This window comes from Mesoplodon bidens (assembly GCF_964165515.1).
Source record: "Mesoplodon bidens genome assembly, chromosome: 9".
Classification (NCBI taxonomy): domain Eukaryota; kingdom Metazoa; phylum Chordata; class Mammalia; order Artiodactyla; family Ziphiidae; genus Mesoplodon; species Mesoplodon bidens.
The window spans coordinates 31,847,199-31,871,619 of record NC_138166.1 but is presented as its reverse complement, the minus strand read 5'-3'; positions in this window follow the sequence as shown (position 1 = coordinate 31,871,619).

The following is a 24,421-nucleotide window of genomic DNA, read 5'->3' as shown; positions in this document are numbered from 1 at the left end:
AACATGCAGATTAGAGGGGATGTCCTCATGCCAAGAAACAGAGAATGAACACCAGCTCTATCCCCACAGCTGCTGAATGCACCGGATATTTTTGTGGTCAAAGAGCATTGTCAACTGACAACGGCCTTGGTCTTGCAGAGATGCATATGGAAGTGTTTTACTTAGAACTGATAAACCTCAGAAATTATTTATATCCTGCCAAACACATAATTTTGTATAAGTGGTGCTTATATTATTTGCTCCTCTATGTGTTCTGGCCTCCCCTGCAGTTAGGTTGGGGCCATGTGATTAAGTTATGGTCAATGGGCGATAAGCAGAGAAGTTCCAAGCCAGGCCCTTACAAGTACTCTGGGATCCTCCATCTCTCTGTTCCCCTGCCAAGGGGACTTTATAGGACACATGCCCCAGAAAGTGAACTTCCAAGATGAAGTAGGGATGTTTGATTCCACTAGATTTTAGGCTAATAAGAAATACATCTTTTCTGTGTTAAGTAACTGAGATCTGGGGATTTTTTTTTTTTTTTTGGTTAGTACAGTACAGCCTAGCCTATCCTAATTCATACACTTAACCAATTCCCTCATTCTTCTAATGTCCACAGAAGAGCAACTTGAACATGTTACTATGACCTCATTTTGATAGTGGCAAAAATCACTGTCATGAAAAAGAGGGTGTTGGAAGAGGGTAAGCCTCTCATTTCTCCGGATGAACCATAGAACGCTCATAACTTCCTTCATCCTTCTCTCCTGTCCTAATTGATTTTGTGGTTAGAAGAACAGCATCAATTCTGACCTTTCTGAGATGAAGGAAAGCGAGAAACTGTACCTGTAATACCTTGATTCTGTACAACCAGACCTCTTGGCAAACTGAAATCCATAAACAACCTCCCACACGTTATTTAGGTGATAGTTTCCAGAGTCCTCACAAGGTTTCCTTGTCCAAGTTGCAGACACATGGGTTCATGAAGGTATTTCTGATTTCATCCCCTTCCTTTTCCTCTTCTCTTACACAGAGGGCTGCAGGCAGTAAGAGAGGAAGGAAGATTGATCAAGTTGTTTGGTCACAGCAATGAAATATATGCTTTAATTTATTTGTTCCAGGATTCCAGGTAGGCCCACTCAATCAAATTTAGTAGGAAAACACCTGCTTTTAGTTATTATCTATGAACAGAATATTAGGGAGTCTCATGATGGTCAAGGCAAAGGATTAAAGACTAACTGGTAGGGCAAGTCTCACCTGAAGGCAGGTGGAGAGAAGAGGAAGTGTCTTGCAGCCCCTGGACTGTGTTACTACTTGTGCTGTGCCATGACCTTTAGGATGCTGGAGACTGAACATCAGAATGTGGTGAACTGGGTGCTGGGAAATCAGGAAAAGCTGGTTGCTTGTGGACTTTCTTTGCTCAGGAAGAGAAGAATAAAAGGTATTTTCAGGAACATTCCTTTTCCTTAGAATTTTCCATATTTCTAACAATACTTGGCTCATTTTCAGAACCTCATGTGAGTTCTGAGAAGCTCTGAGATAAATCTTCAGAACATATTTCCCTCTGATCCGATCGCTGGCCTCTCTGGGCTTGGTCTCCTCATTCATGTGTCAGTCAAGGAGTTTGCTCTTGTGGGCTCTCTCAGCCCTGCCACTCTGGGAATCTGTGTCTATTGGTCATGAGCAAGTTGCCTGGGACAGCTCCAACCTTTGTTGAAAGTCAGGACAAGGTGAAATCAGACTATCCTGTCCCGTCTATGTCTCATGCCTCTCTTCTGCATCCATGCTGTAGACCTCACCCATCCTAAGGGATTGGGCAGGGCTGTTTCATGTTGTTCTGCTTCAACTTACACATGATTAGTTTCATCACTGAAGGACCTTGTTGCTTTAATATCATATTATTTTTCATTGTGCTTTATTGTACTTGTTCTTCCAAACAAGGAGCTCTAACAGATAATAACGACTGGTGAGAACATTAAAAAAAATTTTTTTAAGCTCTCTGATAAATTTACTGGTAAATTTGCTCTCTATCTTACAACTTATGTCACCTGATATTTGTTGTTCTACTTAACTGGTATTATTGAGCTTTCAGCTTAAATCTAAGTACTTTCATTGTGGGATAAATCACTGGATAGTAATTAATAATTTTCCATTAATAGTCTACTAAGTGTTCCAAAGATATTTTCTAGGGATTATTATATAGTGATCCACTAGTTATGTCACAGCAGTTTTTGTTATGGAAATTTCATCAGTACAAATATTAACTGTTATTAATATATGGATATAAGATACTACAAATACCAAGATACAACACTAAGCACATTATTTTCCCCTAGATATCAGATCCATTTTAAAAATTAGATTACAAAACAGAAAATGAAAACAATTAAGGAAGAAAAGGACAATTATTTGAATCCTTGAATATGTTTTTGGAGAAAATATAAGAAATGCCCAGAGGGACAGGAAAGGAACTTCAGAGGTCCTTGTTTTAATAGCGTATGGCAGGCATTAAGTCATGGATGGGCACCCTCTACCTCTGTGACAGTCATACTGAAGAATAATAGAAAAGCAGGAAGGGATGACACTCTTATGAAACCATTACAGTGAATATACTATACTTTCTTTAATCCAGGTACATGATTATGTAATTTGAGTATAACACAATGGAACACTCATTAAAAATTATTCATGGGGAGAGGGATAAATTAGGAGTTTGGGATTAGCAGATACAAACTACTATATATAAAATAAACAATAAGGTCCTACTCTATAGCATAGGGAACTATATTCAGTATTTTGTAATAAACTATAATGGAAAAGAACATGAAAAAGTAGATAGATAGATAGATGATAGATAGATAGATAGATCTGAATCACTTTGCTGCATACCAGAAACTAACACACATTATAAATTAACTGTACTTCAATTTAAAAAAATAATAAATAAAAAAAGAAAATTATTCACCCGTGAAAAGTAATTTCCACTTTCTAAGGATGATACAGGTAGGAGTTTTGAGAAACGTATTGCACTCAAATTTTTCCAAATGGTGAAAAAAAAAGTCACTAGATTCTTGTTATTTTATTCTACCTTGAAATAGTCTGTTTTGTCTCTATTATAAACTCTTTGTGGATGAATAAGAAAACTGAAGCATGAGGATGCATGAAAGACTGGCAGAAGGCAGCACAGATTTCAGTAAATACAACAAAAAGGAAATACACACCAATGGTAGGGCTACATATTTAAAAGTGAAATCTTACTTTAAAATGCATAACTGTCAATGCTGCAGAACAATGACACATAAAAATCAGAAAATATATCAGTGAGCTTCCGCTGAACACATAATAGGCATAATTCAATCTGAAGCATAATTCAACCTAACAATCAGGGACTCATCCACAATGCTGCATGACTATGGTAATGTGTATTGTCTTCATTTGGCAGAGACCACAGCAAACATTGATATTATGGCCCCATATTTATGCAGAATGTAAACATCAACTCCAAATAATACTTCTCTTTATTTAGGAGACAAAACATAGAACTCAAGAATTTAAAAAAATAACAGATGTGATGAATTAAATAAATCATTTTGAATAAGTGAAGAAGTCATTTTTTAAAACAAGCAGTTATACTGGATACAAGTCCTGCTGCAAACTTTGAAGAACAGATAATAATTATCGTTACATTGTTCATTTCTCAAATGCAACTGTTCCCCTTTATACACATTTGACCTCTCAAATATTGTCTAAGAGAAGAGAGGATATTGCATGTTTTCAGCAGATCACTTATTAAAAAAACTACATCTAAAGAAAGCATAATCTGAAGTCCAAGAATACCATAATAGTGTAAATATATGTAGGAAACATAGTGAATTGCAACAGAGAACCCTCTAAGACACTTCTAGGCATTCTGTATGTCTTACTCTGCATTCACTTGTTAGTGAATAATGAAGCAAAGATCTCTTTGGCACTTTGAGTTTTTAAAATATTACCTTTGGGCCTCCCTGGTGGCGCAGTGGTTGAGAGTCCGCCTGCCGATGCAGGGGATACGGGTTCGTGCCCCGGTCTGGGAGGATCCCACATGCCACGGAGCGGCTGGGCCCGTGAGCCATGGCCGCTGGGCCTGCGCGTCCGGAGCCTGTGCTCCGCAACGGGAGAGGCCACGGCAGTGAGAGGCCCACATACCGCAAAAAGAAAAAAAAAAATAAAATAAAATAAAATATTACCTTTACAGCTACCTAAAATATAGAACTGCATTAACATATTCAACAAACCTAAATTTGAGGCCATTTTCAAAGGCACAATGGAAGGGTTGAGTTAAAAGAGTAGTATGCAACACTCATTTAAAAATTGTTGATGATTTTATCGACAAAGACTTCAGAATGTGAGCCAAAAGTACGTTTCTGAAATATCAACTTTAGATTTTATTTACTTGGTACTAATTTTATATGATATATTAAGTAAAATCAATGATACAAGACAAATTATGCAACAACCAAACTCAATGTGCATAACGCTCAAGACAGGAACTAAGAATCTCTTTGAAGAAAACCAGTTTATCAAACATGTGTTAGTGATGCTAAACAAACTGCAGAATCTCTTGATTTTGACACCAACTTCTCCACAATTTAAAAAAAATGCATAAAAAGGAAGAAGATTTTCAGCTGAAAATCTCTTAATCAGGCCTTCCATGACCCCAAATTTGATTTTAAAATCAATTTCTTTTTTCTACAATAATTTTAGCAATTTCATTATTAAGAGAAAGATTTACAATACTGAAAGAATATCAGGGACATCCCAGTTTTCTGGATGACATATAATTGGAAAAATTAAGGTAGAGGTAAGCTACTTTAATTATACACCACTTCTTTAGAATGTCAAATTTGCTACTGAAATTAATTTATAAACATAGTAAGAGATGAGATATTGATGGGTCACCAAGTCTGAGGAACTGAAAACTTTAATTTAATTTCTAATTTCTAATTAGAAATTAGATTAATTTCTAATTTCTAATATGTCTCTTTTAGGCATTGCCACATATTTACAGCAGTAATTTACCAGGAATTTCCAGATACTTTTGGAACTTTCAGGATATAGTTAACTTGGCCAGTGGGGAATATGGTCAATGGGAAATATAGCCTCCCAAACTTTTATTTTATTTTTAAAAACTCCCTAAGTTTGTACTATATCTGAGGATCATGATATCATGGAAAGCCTGTCAAATATAGCACTCATCTCTACAGAAAATGAGATATTGGAGCAAGTAAGCATTGAAACTCCCTAAAAGATACTGTTTCTGTGAAAGAAAGACAACTAACAATTTTGAAACAAAGTATTACATCCTAGTGATATTGAATTCCTAGTTATTCTGATGAAAATTTCAGGCTTCCTATTGTCAGATCATTAACAACTTGATTTGTTTCATTTATAGAGAATTAATATAAACTTTATGTTTATTGTAATGTTGTTGAAATGTTTTATTATTGAAAATTTTTAAATACACTAATTTAAAAAACATGATTTTATTTGGGTAAAGGTACATTTTTCTAATCTAGACAAAGCCACTGTATAGGCTACCAGTATTCTAAAACCCACCGAGTCAGACCAGGACATAGACCCTTAAATCAGAGCATGCACGACGCCATCCAGGAGAAGGTTGGACCATTCTTTACCTCTACCTCGTTCCCCTCCCTCACGCCCCACCGCCAAAGGATTTGGAACAAGTTCTAATTTCATGTGGTCTATGAACTCTCCCAAAGTGGTTGTAAAAGTCTGGATGTATGTGCATTTGTACCTTTTCCGCTACGGCAATTGCCCACACAGCTGAGAGATCAAGAACCATGATTTTAGGCTGCAGCCGTGGATCTCACAATTTAGCATGCATTAGAAGCACCTGGAGGGCTTATTAAACCATAGATAACTGGACCAACCCTCGGAGTTTCTAATTCAGTAGATCTGGAGTAGGGCCCAAGGATTTTGCATTTCTAACAAGTACCCAGGAGATACTGTTGCTGCCGTTCTAGGAACCACACTTGAGAACCCCGTGTATAAACTGCCCTCGTCTCTACCAGCAGAGGGCAAGCCCACGTTTATTCCAACGTGTGTCAGTAGCATCTCCATCACTAGGTGGCAGAATGTGCCTACAAATCTCTACAAACAGGTCTCCCACAAATTAAAAAAAAAAGTCACAAAAGCAAGATAAGAAAGCCTAGTGAATAGCGTTTTTGTACAAAGTGGATGCTAACTTATTTCTGCTAAATGATCAAAATGTTGATCTATTAGTACCCATGCATGTCAGGCTTCAGATATGAGTAAAATCGACTGTTTGACAAACAGGAGAAGAAGCTGGACTCTGGCCTCTGGCCTCCAGGCTAACACCCCTGGATAGGGTTTTGTACTTCTCTGTCTGGTGATTAGGAAATGTCCCTCTGTGGAAAGTCCTGGGCTGGATGCTGCAAAATGACCCTAGGGGCCCATTAAAAGTGCAGAGCCGGGCTTCCCTGGTGGCGCAGTGGTTGGGAGTCCGCCTGCCGATGCAGGGGACATGGGTTCGTGCCCCGGTCCTGGAGGATCCCACATGCCGCGGAGTGGCTGGGCCCGTGAGCCATGGCCGCTGAGCCTGCGCGTCCGGAGCCTGTGCTCCGCAACGGGAGAGGCCACAGCAGTGAGAGGCCCGCGTATCGCAAAAAAAAAGAAAGAAAAAAAAAGTGCAGAGCCGTCTCCCTCCAGCCCCATTCTAATTCAGTAGCTCTGCAGTTAGGCAAGGGCTGTCATATTTTTAACAGGTGTCCCAGTCGATTCTGAGGCACAGACATGTTTTGGCTACCTGCATCTGTATGTTTAATAAATGTAAACCAATGCAAAGGTATGAATATGTGGCTATTTCTGCCTTTCACAAAGGGGTTCTTTCTATGTTCAGACGTAGCAATAATTCCAAATGCAGGAGCACTCCACTGCCATGGGAGTTAGGGGCCACACATGGCTACTGGGCACCTAGAATATGGCTGGTCTGAAATGAGTTGTGCTGCAGGATTAGATAACACCAGATTTCAAAGACTTGAAGGGGGAAAAAAAAAAGAATGTAAAAGATCTTTTTAACATTGCTACTAGAAAAATGAAATTCCATATGTGGCTCGCATCTATTTCTTTTGGGCAGCACTAGCTGGCGGACGTAAATAACTTTGACAAGAATGGAGGGGGGGTGGTATTGGAAAGCAGGAGGCAAAGCGTAGCAGGCTCAGGGGAAGAAGTCTTGACCCTGGCCAGCATTCTAATAGCATTTCTGGACCAAGGCCTCAGACCCTGGCAGCTTGGCCTGGAAAGAAAAGTCCTCAGCCTGCGGCCACGGCAGTGCTACAAGTTTATCCATGCATGAGTTTGCAGCTTGAATCCAAGCCGACTGCAAACACTCAGGAAACATCTACTCCCCAAATAGGTGGAGTCTGAAACAGAATTGCCAGAACTCAGAGGGCAGTTTTACATAGAAGAAAAGAGCAGTTATTACAGTTGATTGTCGGTGCACAGGCCAACACATGGGGGCCTCTTCAGCCAACCGCCCTCTGTGGTCCTTCACTGTAGTCCCCTGGGCCAGCAGCATCTGGGAACGTGTTAGAAATGCAAACAAATCCTTAGGTTCTGCCCCACACCTAAAGAATCACAAACACTGGAGGTAGGGCCCAGCAATCTGGACTTGGATCAGGGGATGGCAAGGATGCATCCTAAGCCAGAGAACCGCTGATCTAGAGAAAGAGGAGGCCATATTGAGGGAAGCCCCCCGACCAGGGCATTGAAACAAGTACATGGAAGTTGCTCTCTGCTGCTTTCTATTGCATCTGCTGTCATTGGGAAAGCTGTGCAATGGGCCAGTTAAGAGTCCACATTTTGGAGTCAGGACTACCTAGGTTCACAGTCAAGGTCCATTTGCTATGGTGTGACCTGGGGTAGTTACGAAGTTTCTCTGAGCCTGTTCTCCATCTGAAAGATGAGGAAAATAATCCATCTTATGTATGATTATTATTGGGAGTAAATGAGCTAATGCGTAGCAAAAGCTGCACGTGGTTCTTGGTACAGAGCAGGGGATTCTTGCTGGTTATGTGACTGTAAGACATCCATCATGCTAGGAAAAACAACCCCCAGAGCTTCCATGATCTCACCCTATCCATTGTTATCAATAGTATCTTATCTGTGCCCACAGCCTCTTTGCTTTTATCATGGAAATTACTTATTTTCCATGATTATTCAGTGACTCTGCAACGATGACCTTATCCAATCTCATTCTTGCTTAACTGATTCATTAAAGTTTTATCTCCTTGGTTTGACTGAATCAGGTTTCACCCCCAATGAACTCCCCATGTGGTTTTCGAGGGTTCCTACTTTCTTCGCCTTCTGACAATATGGCTTCAGAGACTGGTTTAATGGAGTGGAACCAGTTTGCTATTATTTATATACTGGGACTTGGATGCTGATTCCTGGGGTTTCTGCTCTCCTAAGTTTATCTCATGCAATGCATACTGCTCTGATAGAATGGATGTTGGCTGACATGACTGTGACATTGGAATACAGAAGGATCCATCCAGGGTTTAGAAGCAGCCAGTTTTGCTCATAGGTTGTTTTGGGTTTTTGTTTTGCTTTTTTGTTTGTTTGGTTTTTGTTTGTTTTTTTGTTGTTTTCCCCCCTGGACCTTTGAAGAGAAGCCCGGCAGGAAAGAGGTCACGTCTCGGGAAATATCATTTTCAAAGGACCTGAGATGCGCTGAGTCATCAGCAAACGTGCACCACGGTGGCTTTTGCCAACACACACCACCAGTTTGGGCAGCATCCCAGATTTGTCTAACAGGCAGCAGAAATGCCCCATCAGGCCAAATTAGGGAGCTGAAACAAAGAATCCCCTGGCTGTCACCTCCCACTGCTTTCCTCTCTCACGTAGTGACTGCTTATTTATCATTAATGATCTACCTTCAGTAACCTGTCTGTAGGGGTGGATATTAATGGTGCTAAAACTTTTTCTCCTATGGGGATCTCAAGTGAGCAGTAAAACCATGGGCTTCACCTTCAGAAGGGGGAGAAAATGACTTCTCACTTCCTCACTGCCAGCTCTGACTGCCACAGGGCTGTGGTTGGGGGAAGAAGCTGAGGACCCAGCTCCCTTCCTGTCTTCCTGGCGTCTAGACTTCAGCTGAGCGAGGGAAGGAAGGTGGCAACTGCTGTGTGGGGTGCGTGTGGCAAGGCAGGGCAGGGCGGGGCGAGGTCCCTCTTCCTGGGAAGTTCCTGGCTCTGAGAAAGCTTGAACATGCACTCAAACCACACGATTTCAGCAAGCTGGGCTGCCCAAAGCTGCCTCGACTCTTTCCTGGGGCATGGATGGTGGAGAAGGCCTATTCACAATCATTAAGAAGAGAATCGGGCTTCCCTGGTGGCGCAGTGGTTGAGAGTCCGCCTGCCGATGCAGGGCACACGGGTTCATGCCCCGGTCTGGGAAGATCCCACATGCGGCGGAGCGGCTGGGCCCGTGAGCCATGGCCGCTGAGCCTGCGCGTCTGGAGCCTGTGCTCCGCAACGGGAGAGGCCACAGCAGTGAGAGGCCCGCATACCACACACACACACAAAAAAGTCAGTGAGGCAAATCTGCAAAATTATTAGTGATTAGTAGTCCAAGGTCTGGCCAAAAGAAGACTTGTAAATTGTGTCAAGTGATGTCTCCTCAGTGAGCAGTGGAACGTACAGATAGAGAAGCTCTTTGAAGTTGCCAGATCAGCTCGGCTCATAAGCCTGAGTTTAAAAAAAAAAAGAAGAGAATCTCTCCAAAATATGCAAACAGTTCATGCAGCTCTGTATCAAAACAAACAAACAACCCAATCAAAAAATGGGCAGAAGATCTAAATAGACATTTCACCAAGGAAGACATACAGATGGTCAAAAAGCACGTGAAAAGATGCTCAGCATCACCAATTATCAGAGAAATGCAAATCAATGAGGTATCACCTCACACCGGCCAGAATGGCCATCATCAAAAAGTCTACAAGCAGGGGCTTCCCTGGTGGTGCAGTGGTTGAGAGTCTGCCTGCCGATGCAGGGGACACGGGTTCATGCCCCGGTCCGGGAAGATCCCACATGCCACGGAGCGGCTGGGCCCGTGAGCCATGGCCACTGAGCCTGCCCTTCCGGAGCCTGTGCTCCGCAACGGGAGAGGCCACAACAGTGAGAGGCCCGCGTACCACAAAAAAAAAAAAAAAAAAAAAAAAAAGTCTACAAACAATAAATGCTGGAGAGGGTGTGGAGAAAAGTGCAGCCTCTTGCACTGTTGGTGGGAATGTAAATTGGTGCAGCCACTACAGAGACGAGTATGGAGGTTCCTTAAAAAACTAAATCTAGAACTACCATATGATCCTGCAATCCCACTCCTGGGCATATATCCAGAGAAAACCATAATTTGAAAAGATACATGCACCCCAATGTTCATAGCAGCACTACTGACAATGGCCAAGACATGGAAACCACCTAAAAGTCCATCGACAGAGGAATGGATAAAGAAGATGTGGTACATATATACAATGGAATGTTACTCAGCCATAAAAAGGAACAAAATTATGCCTTTTGCAGCAACATGGATGGACCTAGCGATTATCATACTAAGTGAAGTAAGTCAGAGAAACACAAATATCATATGATACCACTCATACGTGGAATCTAACTTTTAAAATGATATAAATGAACTTATTTACAAAACAGAAACAGACTCAGATTTTGAAAGCAAACTTATGGTTACCAAAGGGGAAACGTTGCAGGGGGGAGGGATAAATTAGGAGCTTGGGATTAACATACACACAATACTATATATAAGATAGTATATATACTATATATAATGAGCAAGGACCTAGTTTATAGCACAGGGAACTCTACTCAATATTCTGTGATAACCTATATGAGAAAAGAATCTGAAAAAGAATGAATATATGTATATGTATAACTGAATATGTATAACTGTATAACTGAATCACTTTGCCATACACCTCAAACTAACGTGACATTGTAAATCAACTATACCCCCCCCCAATTTTTTTTTTTTTAAAAAGAGAGAATCAAGGACTTTTGAACTACATTCTAAAGAGGGCCCTTGACTGAGGGTCCTCTTTCGTGGCTGCCTATAGGCTACGTAGGAGGCTTACAGACTCTTCTTGTCTTTCTCTGCTCAGGACGGTCTTTGAGTCAAATCCCTTTATGTCATTCAAAAAGGTGTCAGCATACAAGCTCTCAGAAAGGCCTCTCTTGGTTTCCTGCTTGGGATGACCATGGTAAATAGGTTAACATTTCACTTCAAACTCTAGTGAATTGGTATTGGCCTGGATCCATAACCCTGAGGCCATCCTGGCTGGAGTGGAAGGAGGGTGGCGAGTGATGCTCAATGTCTGCCAAAGGCAAAATGTGATGGAAAATAGCCTTAATATTGAACGTTCACTGCCTCTCTTCTAGAACAAAAATTCTTCAGCTTCTCAGCATCTGCACAGGAAGTCTCCTTTAGACCTCTTACTTCACCCACACCTTGCTACAACAAGCAAAATAGTGATAACTGTTACAATATACTGAGTGTCTGCTCTGTGAGAGTCACTCTATCAGGTATCATCCCCGTATCGTCTGTGATCTTCACAATAACTCCTCAAAGAGCACATGACAATGTTCCCTTTGGAGGAGACTGCTGAGATCAAGGAGGGGAAGCAATGCCTCAAAGTAACACCAGCTGGGACTGGGATTTGAACCCGTGACAGCCTGACTCACAGTTAGTGTTATTTTTCCCCACCCTAAACCATCTTCTATCTCCAGACCTCTCATTCTTAGGCTATGTCTGGTTTCTTCAATGTAATAAAATAAACATACTGTTAATTTATGAAGAAACAAAGTACATGAGACATGGGAGTCATTCATCAAATGAACATTGAGTGGATGAGTGGACCGAGCCTGTATCGGCTCCCTCTCTGCCCACAGGCTTGGCCACAAGGGCCTTTGAAGCCCAGGCCTGGAGCTCATGGCCTTGGGGATGACTCCAGGCTCTGCTCTCCAAACTGCCTCGCCTGCTGCCTGACCTCATAGGACCCTGTAGAACTAAAGCTTCTGGTGGTTTGTGTCTCCTGCCAATGTTTCCCTAGAACTCAGACTTTGGTTTCCCTCTGTCTCGAGCCCATGTTGTGATGCAGCCAAACCCCGCTCCTTTGGGATCCAGTCCAAACCAGAAAGTGTGGACAGGATGCATGAAAGAGTATTGAAACCATTTAAAGAATGGACCATTTTAAGTCATGAATACCGTAGGAACAGCTCGGGGGCACGAAGGACTACAGATGGCTGGAAAATGCATTTTGAAGGCATAAGAAGATGTCGGTGAACACAAGGAGAACTTTGGTTTTCATTTCAAATGTGTTCATTGAGGCCCCAGATATCTGTATCTATATCTTTTTTCCCTATAAAATTAGGAAAATGAAAATAAGACACCTCTAGGGTGTAGTCTAGCATGACCTAACATTTCAAAAATGATCTTTAGGTTCAAGGATTTGGGGAAAATGGAGACCATGATTGTTTTGTTAAACAAATCCCTCCCTGGTCAGAAAGCACATGTACACAGCAAATGAAGAAGTGGCTAAATGACTAGCTGAGGTTGCTAAAATCTCCTTCATTCATCATTGAACTCACACCAGTCTTTCTCACAGGGCCCTATTATGAAAATTGCTTAAACAGTCTTTTTTCTCCTTATGGCAGGAAAAGAGAAGCTCTTTCTCTGCCTTAAAACTGTTTGACTAACTCCTGCCTCCAAGACCCTGAGTAAGGCTCAGACATGACTTCCACTTGGGGTGTGCCTGTCCCTGTGGACAAGCAGATAGACTGGGATGTTCCTTGTCGCACATGCTCCGCTGGCCTTGGGGACCTTGCACTCTCTCTGCCCTCCTACTACAGGGCTGTTCCTCTGTCTCCTTTGCTGCCTCTCCCCAACCTCTTAACACTAAGTTCTCCATCTTCTTCTCCTCTTTATCTCACTCCCGTGGTGATTTCATCCATCCTGCGGCCTTCCATAGCACCTGTGCACTGAGGACTCCCCAGCTGGCACCCCAGCCCAGACCTCTCTTCTGCACCCCTGCCCACATCCCCAAGTCCCAGCATCGCCTCTCCACTTGATGCCTCACAGCCTCCCCTAAAACAGAATGCCTGGCCTTCCCCTTGCGATTCCACAGAAAGTCTTCCTGTCACGGTTAAGAGCATCTCCATCCTCCCAGGTGTCCCAGCCAAAGACCATGGCCTGGTCCTTGATGCCTTTTCCTTCTCTAATACCCAAACTACTGTGTATCAGAACATCTGTTGATGTCAGACTATATCCGGAATCAAACTCTTCCTCAACACCTCCATTACACTGCCCTCCCTGTTTCATTCAAAGGGAAAGCCAAGGTTTTAGAGTTCACCTCCCACTCATCTCCAAGCCCCACTGGCCTCCTGGCCGCTCTTGAAGCACACAGGGCACCTCCCACCCTAGAAGCTTGGCGCTGGTTATTCCCACCTCCTTCAGGACTTTGTTCAAATATCATCTGCTCAGTGAGGTCTGCCTGGCCACACTACTTAAGTCCAAGCCGCAGGTCCCCATGCCCACACTCCCAATTCCCTATTGGTAATACTTTTTCACAGGTCTTATGCTTATTGTTTGTTGCCTGTCTCACCCACAACAATGTAACTTCCACGAGTGTAAGGGTATTTTTTCTGTTTTGTTCACTCTGTGGCCCAGAACAGTTTCTAAGTACATAGTACGTGCTTAATCAATATCTATGGAATGAGTGAATGAACACTACACATACCTTACATTTGAACCTTAATAAGGGAAATAACCATCTCAGGATTCTTACTAGGATGGGCTAACCATCCAAACACAACCAAAGCCATTTTTCCGTGTAGCCCTGAACTCCCCTGTTGCAGAAACAGCTCCATAGATCTGAAACGAACCTGAAAGAAGGTGTAATAATTTCATTTCTGCCTCTTGAATACCCAGCTCTCCACACTGTAGCAGCTTTGCCAAGAGCCACGTGCCCACTTGAGGACCAGACACCCATCTCGAACCCTTGGACAGGCACATTTGAGCACTGATTCCCCTTGGCTCAAATGACCACGGACTGACCTCAGTTCTCAAGAATTTCACTGCATTACAAACATATTTTTGTTGCACTGGCTTCCCACAAGGATGCACAGAATTTACACTGACTGTGTTTCAGTCTTGACTCCAGCAAGATTATTTTTTAATCTCTCTCTCTCAGTTTCCTCATCTGTAAAATGAAGATTATGATAATGGTACCTGCATCACTTGTGGTGAGGATTGACTGAGTGAATAGATACAAAGTACTTAGAACAACGCGGGGCACAGACAAGTGCTCAGTAAGTGTTAGCTGTTTTTATCATCATTGTTACTCTCATTATTAACATTAAACACATTATCTTATTTGGCTTTTTATTTCAAGCACCTAGTACACTGCCTGAGACATAGGATGTGCTTAAGAAAAGTTTGCTGGATAGTTGAATGAATGAATGAATGAGGATGAGCTTTTTCGGTGCAGAGGCTATACGTTTTCACTCCATTTAGCACAAACCCAGTACCTAATAATTCTCTGGAAAGGTTCATTGAATTTTGAATGAATGGCACACAGGAAAGTTTCTGCACATACTCTGTACAGTAGAAAATTTTGAAAGGGCATGAAAAAACAAGACTAGTGAAAGCATTGAGGGATTTGGTACTTAAGTGTTGGGAGATAAACAGATCAAGTCTGTGACTTTGGACAATTTTTTTTTAACTTTTCTGGGTCTCAGTGTTGTTCTCCACGAATTGGGGCCAAAAGAAGACTACACCAGACAATGCTTGCAAAATGCACAGTTCAGGGCCTGGCACCTGGTAATGCTCATTCAATAAATGCTGACTTTAAGACCACGTGGCAAGAATGGCTGACACATGCATCACTGCACATGAGGCCTGGGGACTTGAGGGTAAGGCAAGATGCCTGGATTTAAGGGACAAGAGCTAAGTCTCCAGGGACCCATCTTTCTATCACGTCTCTACATGTTTGCGTATATAGACACCATCACCAAAGGCATCTCTTTTTTGTCCCCTCTTGCCTGTGACCCCAGGGACAATCTAGATAAGTTCCCACTCCTGTAACCAGAACTTCTCCATTTGTCATGTGTGAGGTACTTCTCCAAAACTTTTTTTTTTTTTTTTTTTTTTTTTTTTGCGGTATGTGGGCCTCTCACTGTTGTGGCCTCTCCCGTTGCGGAGCACAGGCTCCGGACGCGCAGGCTCAGCAGCCATGGCTCACAGGCCCAGCCGCTCCGCAGCATGTGGGATCTTCCCAGACCGGGGCATGAACCCGTGTCCCCTGCATCGGCAGGCGGACTCTCAACCACTGCGCCACCAGGGAAGCCCTCTCCAAAACTTTTCAAACAAGTTCAGACAAGTCTTAGCCCTTCAGGAAACTTGAGTACCAAAACTGGGCATTTTCCACTCTCTCCCACTGCCTCCCCTGGACCCTCGCCAAGTCTATGCAAGCCGGCAGATGGTGGAAAGGAGACCTGCAGCATGACAAATCCAGAACTTAATCACAGATGGCATTCATTTTCATGCTTGCCCAATATGGACCAAACTTTTGCCTTAGTTGGTTTAAATCCAGAAAATACCCAGCAGTTTGTAAACTATTATCTCTGACTCCTTTGTGAGGTCTGTGTGATTCCTTTTTTCTTGTAAATGCCATATAATATTTTGAAATGATGGACTTCTCCGAAAACTTTTGGTTATTATTTGAGAGAAAAAAATTGAGAAAACGTTGTCTTGCCCTTGGATGAGAGGAGAAGAGAACTGCCCACCTCACTGGTGCTTTGGACTATCTGAACAAGGAGAATTGGGAGAAGGATGGAAACAACAGCTTATCTCTTTGCCTTTCAAAATTAAAAAATGAAAGCTATTTCTATTACAACTTTAAGGAGTTAGAACAATACCAACTCAGCAGCAAGCAGCTAAGTTTGTTCTCCTCACACGAACTTTGAAAGGCAAACTTAAAAGTTCTCAAGCTTAAAATTTGAAAAACATTGACAACCGAAGTATGGAATGATGGAGGGGATAATTCTTACAGTTTCCAAAATGTCCCCATATTTTTTCCATTTCATCCTATAAATGAACAATCCATCAATGGAAATAATATAATTTTCACAGAGCCCATAACCTCAGGGACCCTTATGTATCTTCTCTTTAGTATCTTCATTTTGATTATAATAAATGAATTAAAAGTCTATATCTGGGAGTTTAGTAATATATTTGTCATATGTATGTACATATGTAGGTATGAGTGTGTGTATACACATATATTTGGTGACTTACTCTTTAAGAATCCATTTTTTTAACATCTTTATTGGAGTATAATTGTTTTGCAATGGTGTGTTAGTTTCTGCTTTATAACAAAGTGAATCAACTATACATATATATATATCCCCACTCTCCCTATCCCACCCCTCTAGGTGGTCACAAAGCACCGAGCTGATCTCCCTGTGCTATGCAGCTCCTTCCCACTAGCTATCTATTTTACATTTGGTAGTGTATATATGTCCATGCCACTCTCTCACTTTGTACCAGCTTACCCTTCCCCCTCCCCGTGTCCTCAACTCCATTCTCTACATCTGCATCTTTATTCCTGTCCTGTCCCTAGGTTCTTCAGAACCATTTTTTTTTTTTTTAGGTTCCATATGTATGTGTTAGCATACGGTATTTATTTTTCTCTTTCTGACTTATTTCACTCTGTATGACAGTCTCTAGGTCCATCCACCTCACTACAAATAACCCAATTTCATTTCTTTTTATGGCTGAGTAATATTCCATTGTATATATGTGCCACATCTTCTTTATCCATTCATCTGTCGATGGACACTTAGGTTGCTTCCACGTCCTGGCTATTGTAAATAGTGCTGCAACGAACATTGTGGTACATGACGCTTTTTGAATTACGGTTTTCTCAGGGTATATGCCCAGGAGTGGGGTTGCTGGGTCGTATGGTAGTTCTATTCTTAGTTTCTTAAGGAACCTCCATACTGCTCTCCATAGTGGCTGTATCAATTTGCATTCCCACCAACAGTGCAGAGGGTTCCCTTTTCTCCACACCCTCTCCAGCATTATTATTTGTAGATTTTTTGATGATGGCCATTCTAACCAGTGTGAGGTGATTGATACCTCATTGTAGCTTTGATTTGCATTTCTCTAATGATTAGTGTGATGTTGAGCATCCTTTCACGTGTTTGCTGGCAATCTGTATATCTTCTTTGGAGAAATGTCTATTTAGGTCTTCTGCCCATTTTTGGATTGGGTTGTTTGTTTTTTTTGATATTGAGCTGCATGAGCTGCTTGTAAAGTTTGGAAATTAATCCTTTGTCAGTTGCTTCATTTGCAGATATTTTCTCCGATTCTGAGGGTTGTCTTTTCATCTTGTTTATGGTTTCCCTTGCTGTGCAAAAGCTTTGAAGTTTCATTAGGTCCCACTTGTTTATTTTTGTTTTTATTTCCATTTCTCTAGGAGGTGGGTCAAAAAGGATCTTGCTGTGATTTATGTCATAGAGTGTTCTGCCTATGTTTTCCTCTAAGAGTTTGATAGTTTCTGGCCTTACATTTAGGTCTTTAATCCATTTTGAGTTTATTTTTGTGTACAGTGTTAGGGAGTGTTCTAATTTCCTTCTTTTACATGTGGCTGTCCAGTTTTCCCAGCACCACTTATTGAAGAGGCTGTCTTTTCTCCATTGTATATTCTTGCCTCCTTTATCAAAAATAAGGTGACCATATGTGTGTGGGTTTATCTCTGGGCTTTCTATCCTGTTCCATTGATCTATAGCTCTGTTTTTGTGCCAGTATCATACTGTCTTGATTACTGTACCTTTGTATTATAGTCTGAAGTCAGGGAGCCTGATTCCTCCAGCTCTGTTTTTCTTTCTCAAGACTGCTTTGGCTATTCGGGGTCTTCGGCGTTTCCATACAAATTGTGAAATTTTTTGTTCTAGTTCTGTGAAAAAATGCCATTGGTAGTTTGATAGGGATTGCATTGAATCTGTAGATTACTTTGGGTAGTATAAGTCATTTTCACAATGTTGATTCTTCCAGTCCAAGAACATGGTATATCTCTCCATCTGTTTGTATCATCTTTAATTTCTTTCATCAGTGTCTTATAGTTTTCTGCATACAGGTCTTTTGTCTCCTTAGGTAGGTTTATTCCTAGGTATTTTGTTCTTTTTCTTGCAATGGTAAATGGGAGTGTTTCCTTAATTTTTCTTTCAGATTTTTCATCATTATATATAGTAATGCAAGAGATTTCTGTGCATTAATTTTATATCCTGCTACCTTACCAAATTCATTTATTAGCTCTAGTAGTTTTCTCGTAGCATCTTTAGGATTCTCTATGTATGTATCATGTCATCTGCAAACAGTGACAGCCTTACTTCTTCTTTTCTGGTTTGGATTCATTTTATTTCTTTTTCTTCTCTGATTGTTGTGGCTAAAACTTTCAAACCTATGTTTAATAATAGTGGTGAGAGTGGACAACCTTGTCTTGTTCCTGATCTTAGAGGAAATGCTTTCAGTTTTTCACCATTGAGAACGATGTTGGCTGTGGGTTTGTCATATGTGGCCTTTATTATGTTGAGGTAAGTTCCCTCTATGCCTTCTTTCTGGAGGGTTTTTATCATAAATGCATGTTGAATTTTGTCAAAAGCTTCTTCTGCATTTTTGAGATGATCATATGGTTTTTATCCTTCAGTTTGTTAATATGGTGTATCACATTGATTAATTTTCATATTTTGAAGAATCCTTGTATTCCTAGGATAAACCCCACTTGATCATGGTGTATGATCCTTTTAATGTGCTGTTGGATTCTGTTTGCTAGTGTTTTGTTGAGGATAAGAATCAATTTTAAAATATTATTTGGAGCAGGAGTTGTTGGAGAGGATGGTAGGAAAGTAACAGGGATTCAGTCAGTCTTATTTCCTACCAGATCTCAACACTGAGAAGTATAGTCAGTAAATATGTGTTGCCTATATGGATAAATGAAATGGTGCATTTAACCAAAATTGCATATTTAAATATGGTGGTAGTGTGTACCAGATTCAAGGAAGGAAATTCAAGCGACCAAGAGGAGGCTTCTGCAATGATGCATGACATGTTGGTATTGCTATTCTGTGGCAGTTGTTGATTTCTTGACATTCATACCAGTTTTTAATTCCTCAAAAACAAATCATTGAACTTTCAACTTCTTTATTTTTTTTTAATTTTTTAATTTATTTTTTGGCTGCATTGGGTCTTCATTGCTGCACGGTGGCTTTCTCTAGTTGCGGCGAGCTGGGGCTACTCACAGCAGTGGCTTCTCTTGTTGCGGAGCACGGGCTCTGGACACGCGGGCTTCAGTAGTTGCAGCACATGGGCTCAGTAGCTGTGGCGCATGGGTTTAGTTGCTCCGTGGCATGTGGGACCTTCCTGAACCAGGGATCGAACCCATGTCCCCTGCATTGGCAGGCAGATTCTTAACCACTGCGCCACCAGGGAAGTCCTCAACTTCCTTCTATTACTGTGAAATCTGTGCACTTGATGCCCTCACCCCCCCCATCCCCCAGCACATTGGCCTTTCCCGGTCCCTAACTCACAAGCCTATCCTTGACCTTCACCTCAACCCTTCTTTGAACTCCCCATATCTTTCACTCCATACTTCCAGGTGCCCCCAAGTCAAAAGAGCCTTGCTGTTTAAACAGTGTCGCCCAGTGTTCGTACATGGGCCACCAATGGCCTGACCGAGGACGCTGGCAGTGGACATAGAATGAGAGGCAGAGTGAGAGGAAATCGGAAGGAGTGATCCATGCGGCTTGGCAACAAAGTAGCAGAAGCGATGCAGAAGGGGCCTAAAGAGGGCTGTCTGCTCAGTGTGTGATGAGAAGAATGAAGGCAGTGGGGAGGTGCCAAGCAAGAGAGGGTGTGAGAACTGCGGGAAAGGATGCGCTGGCCTGGGGCGTGCTAAGGTCAGTAGCAACATCAAAGCCTGCGTGGCTTCACACTGTTGCAGGTTAGAGACGGCACAGATGGTGCAAGATGCGTGGAACCCATATCAGCGGGGTCAGGTTCTGGCAGGGCTGAGGAGCAGAGGATGCCTGGGAAGGAGGTCACCTAACACTTCCTTCTGCCCAGTTATCATCAAAGTCCCTGTCTGTCCAAACGTGGAGGGAAGGGCCGGTCTCATAAGCTATGTGTGGCTCAGGGAATTGTCAGAGCTTTACTGGAGGGAAATGCTCCTTATTCTTCTATATCTCATTGTTTCAAATGAAGAACTCCTTAGAATTCTTCCCCTGAGAGAAAGTGGGGCTGTGATTTGGAAACATGAAGGCAAGTGTGCTAGGGCTTCTGTAACAGAGAACCACAAACTGGGTGACTTAAGCAATGGGTATTGATTTTCTCACAATTCTGGAGGTGAGAAGTCCAAAAGCAAGGTCGGTTCCTCCTGAGGGCTGTGAGGGAAGGATCTGTTTCAGGCCTCTCTCCTTGGCTTATAGATGTCTGTCTTCATATTCACATGGCCTTCTTCTTGTATCTTTACACTGTCTCCCCTCTGTACGCATCTTTGTGTCCAAACTTCCCCTTTTTATAAGGACACCAGACATATTGGGTTTGCACCCACCCTAATGACCTCACTTGAACTGGATTACCTCTGTAAAGACCCTGTCTCCAAATGAGGTCACATTCTGAGGCCCCGGGGGTTAGCAAGTCAACATATGAATTCTGGAGGACACCAATTAACCCAGAGCAGCAAGTCAGAGGAAAAGAGCAAGTGTGTGGGGAAGTTCATGTTGCAGGAGAACTCCAGCTAAGTGTGCAGCCTTGGCAGTCATCGGCTGGGCCTCAGACCTTCAGAAATCCCCCGCATCTGGTTCTCCCAGTTCTAGCAAGCTTGCCCTACCAGAAAAGACATTTAAGTACATTCCATGAATTTTTGGTGAGAAGCTCACTCTGCTGCACTCTGTGCAACGTGCTAACTAGGTTTTAACTGAAGTGGTTGAAGAGGTTTGGTTAAACGAAGATCTCTGAGGAATTTCACCTATTCCTTAAACCTAAACAAATCTGACCCCGGTGTTTAAGACACTACACAATATTAGACCACCTCCATCTCCTTGGGGCAAATTAGGATTGTGATGAAAGTGGTTGGTGACCTTTTCCATTCTTGTCACTGCAGAGAAATGCTACCTCCTGTCTCTCCAAACCGGTGGGAGGGCCACTGCTAGTGAGGTAAAGTTTTTGCACTCAGGACAGGTCAATATGGGCTCAGGCATACAGGGCTCAGCCCCTGATGGTGTACCAGGTACTATGCAAAGCCTGAGGATTCACCTGTGAGCAGAGCAGTTTGCTGGGTGGGAGAGGGAATTCTCACTTTCCCACAGGCATGTGGAATTTACAGTGGGTGGGTCTGGAAGGTCAGACAGTGGGACTAACCCCACTGTTTTCAGCCACAATCTGTGCTTACTGGTTGTACAAATGTTTTGATTGGTGGGCTTCCATGCCATACCAGTTGCTGAATGTTTTTATTACCCCTGGGCATGAGCATATGGTTGGAGAGAAATTGGGAAGGGGTGGAGGTGGAAACTAGCTTAAGCTGAAGAAATAGGCTTTAGATGGTTACAGAGTTTAGAGAATTCGCTTGGGGAAAATGAAGCAGGTTCATGCAGCAATTCTCAAACATCTTAGTGCCAGGACCGTTTTTCACTCTTAAAACTTATGTGGGTTCTATCTATTAATCTTTACCATGTTAAAACTTAAAACCGAGGAATTTTTGTAATTTTTCATTCCTTTAATGTAATAACTAACCCTTTACATGTTAACATAAATAACATACTTTTCATGAAAACTGTATTTCCTCCCCCAAAATGTAGTGAGAAGACTGTCATGTATTATATTTTGGGAAATTTATTTAATGTCTAGCCTTAGAGAGGACAGCTAGAATCTCACATCTCCTTCCACATTTCAATCTGTTAGTTATGCTGTTTTAACTGAAGAATGTGAAGAAAATTCAGCCTTACACAGATATGTAGTTGGAAAAGGCAGGGATTTGTGAATTTCCTGAAGAGAACCCAGGGATCCCCAGGGGTCCTCTGGCTTCACTGTAGAACCACTGAACTAGTGGTCTTCTAATCTTGTTACATCCTGATTGGACTTTCTCTTCTAACTATACTGTTACAAGAAGATTCAGGCCTCAGGATTTTAATCCATAATATTTAATCCAAAAAAATATCAAAAGACTTTTTTTTTTTTTTTTTTTTGCGGTACGCGGGCCTCTCACTGTTGTGGCCTCTCCCGTTGCGGAGCACAGGCTCCGGACGCGCAGGCTCAGCGGCCATGGCTCACAGGCCCAGCCACTCCGCGGCATGTGGGATCTTCCCGGACAGGGGCACGAACCCATGTCCCCTGCATCGGCAGGCAGACTCTCAACCACTGTGCCACCAGGGAAGCCCTCAAAAGACTTTTAATTGGTGTGTGTCACATATATACCTATAAAGTCTTAATTCTGTCTACCTCCACATTGGAGGAATCAGCTTTGTGTTAACTGTCGCTATCTTTTACTTTGTTTGCAGTAAGTCAGTTAAAAAAATAGATTAGAAACAAATACAATTACCCAATACCTATATTTAACTACCATAGTTTTATTTTATGCTTCCAACTCTAAGACCCGAACACTCTTAACTATGCACTTATAAATAATATTAAAATATGTATGCATAAGCCATAGGCAATATGAAGTATTTTGTTCTGTGGTCTTTTTTTCTTTTTCTTTCGAGGAACTATGTTGTATGAATCATGATGACCACTGACAATGCAAAGGAAGATAAAGAAAACTGGTTCATTGCCCAACTGTTTCAAGCCCAACCTTGATTAGCAAATTGTGGCTCTCTACGCTGACCAAGGGGACTTGACTTTAGCAAGACTCTGGGTGTAGCTACAAGAGGTTGACCTGCAATGAGGTATAGACAGTCTTACCTTAAAAGCTGTCCACAAGTTATTTTTCTAAGCCAGTGGTTTGCAGAATATCATGTGCTATGTAATATGGTTAACAAGGGTGACTGAGTTAGAAGAACCCGTCCACAGATGCCAAAGAAGTTAAAGAAGCCCAGCATGAATTTAAGTCTTGGTACCAACGGTTCCCACCAGAGTCTTAGCCCCTGGCCACAGAAGGAGGGAGGAAGAGAAGGAAGAGAAGTACTCCCTCATCCTCTTCCAGAAAATCGGGCTGACCTGAGACCCCACACACGTTGAAAGGTCCCCTCCCACCAACCTTTTGCACCCTGTGCCATCTTGGAAGGTCCCTCTCCCTGAATGCCCAGTGCTTCCCACTGCCCTTGTCCTATGTCACTCAGGTCGTAATTTCCACAGGGTCATCTCCCCCGCCCTCAGCTGCCCTTCTCCTTGGCCTCACTATCCTAGCTCTGTTGCCCCACCTGGGAGTCCTAACAAGATCAATGTCCCATGTACATTCAACCTTCAAGCTTTCAGTACACATTTCCTGAGCCCTGCATTTTCCCATTCTCTGTGCTCAGCCCTGAGGTGAAATCAGTGTTCCTGCCTCCCTACCTATTTTGCTGGGGGCATATGCGTCTTTAGAAGTAGGCTTAATTGATGGTCCTTCATCAGAGCATCACAAAGGAAAGTGAAAACACGTGCTACGAGGGAAATGTTCAGGACCTGGGAGAGGTCACGAGGACATCTTGCACTGTCACCCCCAAAGTTACTTAAAGCTATTCCTGTCAAGAGAGAAGGGTCATACCTCAGGGAACTCAACTTTGGGTCTCTGATTTGGTGTGAATTCCCCTACTTCCTTTGCTGGAAGAGAAAGTGAAATGTTTTTGTTTTTGTTTTTTTCTAGATTTATTTGAAGAAAAACCAATAGTGGTTCTTTTTAGCTTCGAATGAGGATTTTAAATGCATAGCCTATGATATCTGGAATTGTTACCCCAGGTCTGCTGATGAGGTCTAGGGAAAAGGCAAGGAGGCCTCAACAGGGTGTTGCCAACTGAATGTCGACCAATGTGTCTTTGCCACAGTGACAAAATAATGTGCTTTTGTATTTGATAGGGAAAGGATACTTTCTTTCTGCCTCATTGCAGATAAAATCATTGAATTCATGGCAGTATCTGTCAGGTTAAACTTTACTGACACCATTCTCTCCTTTCTTTGTGGTTTGCTTTTTCTTGGTGATTCTGTTCCATAGTTTTCTTTCTGGGCTAACGTCTCTCCTGGGTGTTATGCAGCAATCCAAAGTCAAGTATTACTCTCCACTAGATCATAATAAAGATAGTATTAATCTGCAGCTTGATTATATCCATCAGTAGATTGATGTCCACAGGTGCCACATGGATGGGTTTTCTGGGTTGAAAGATTG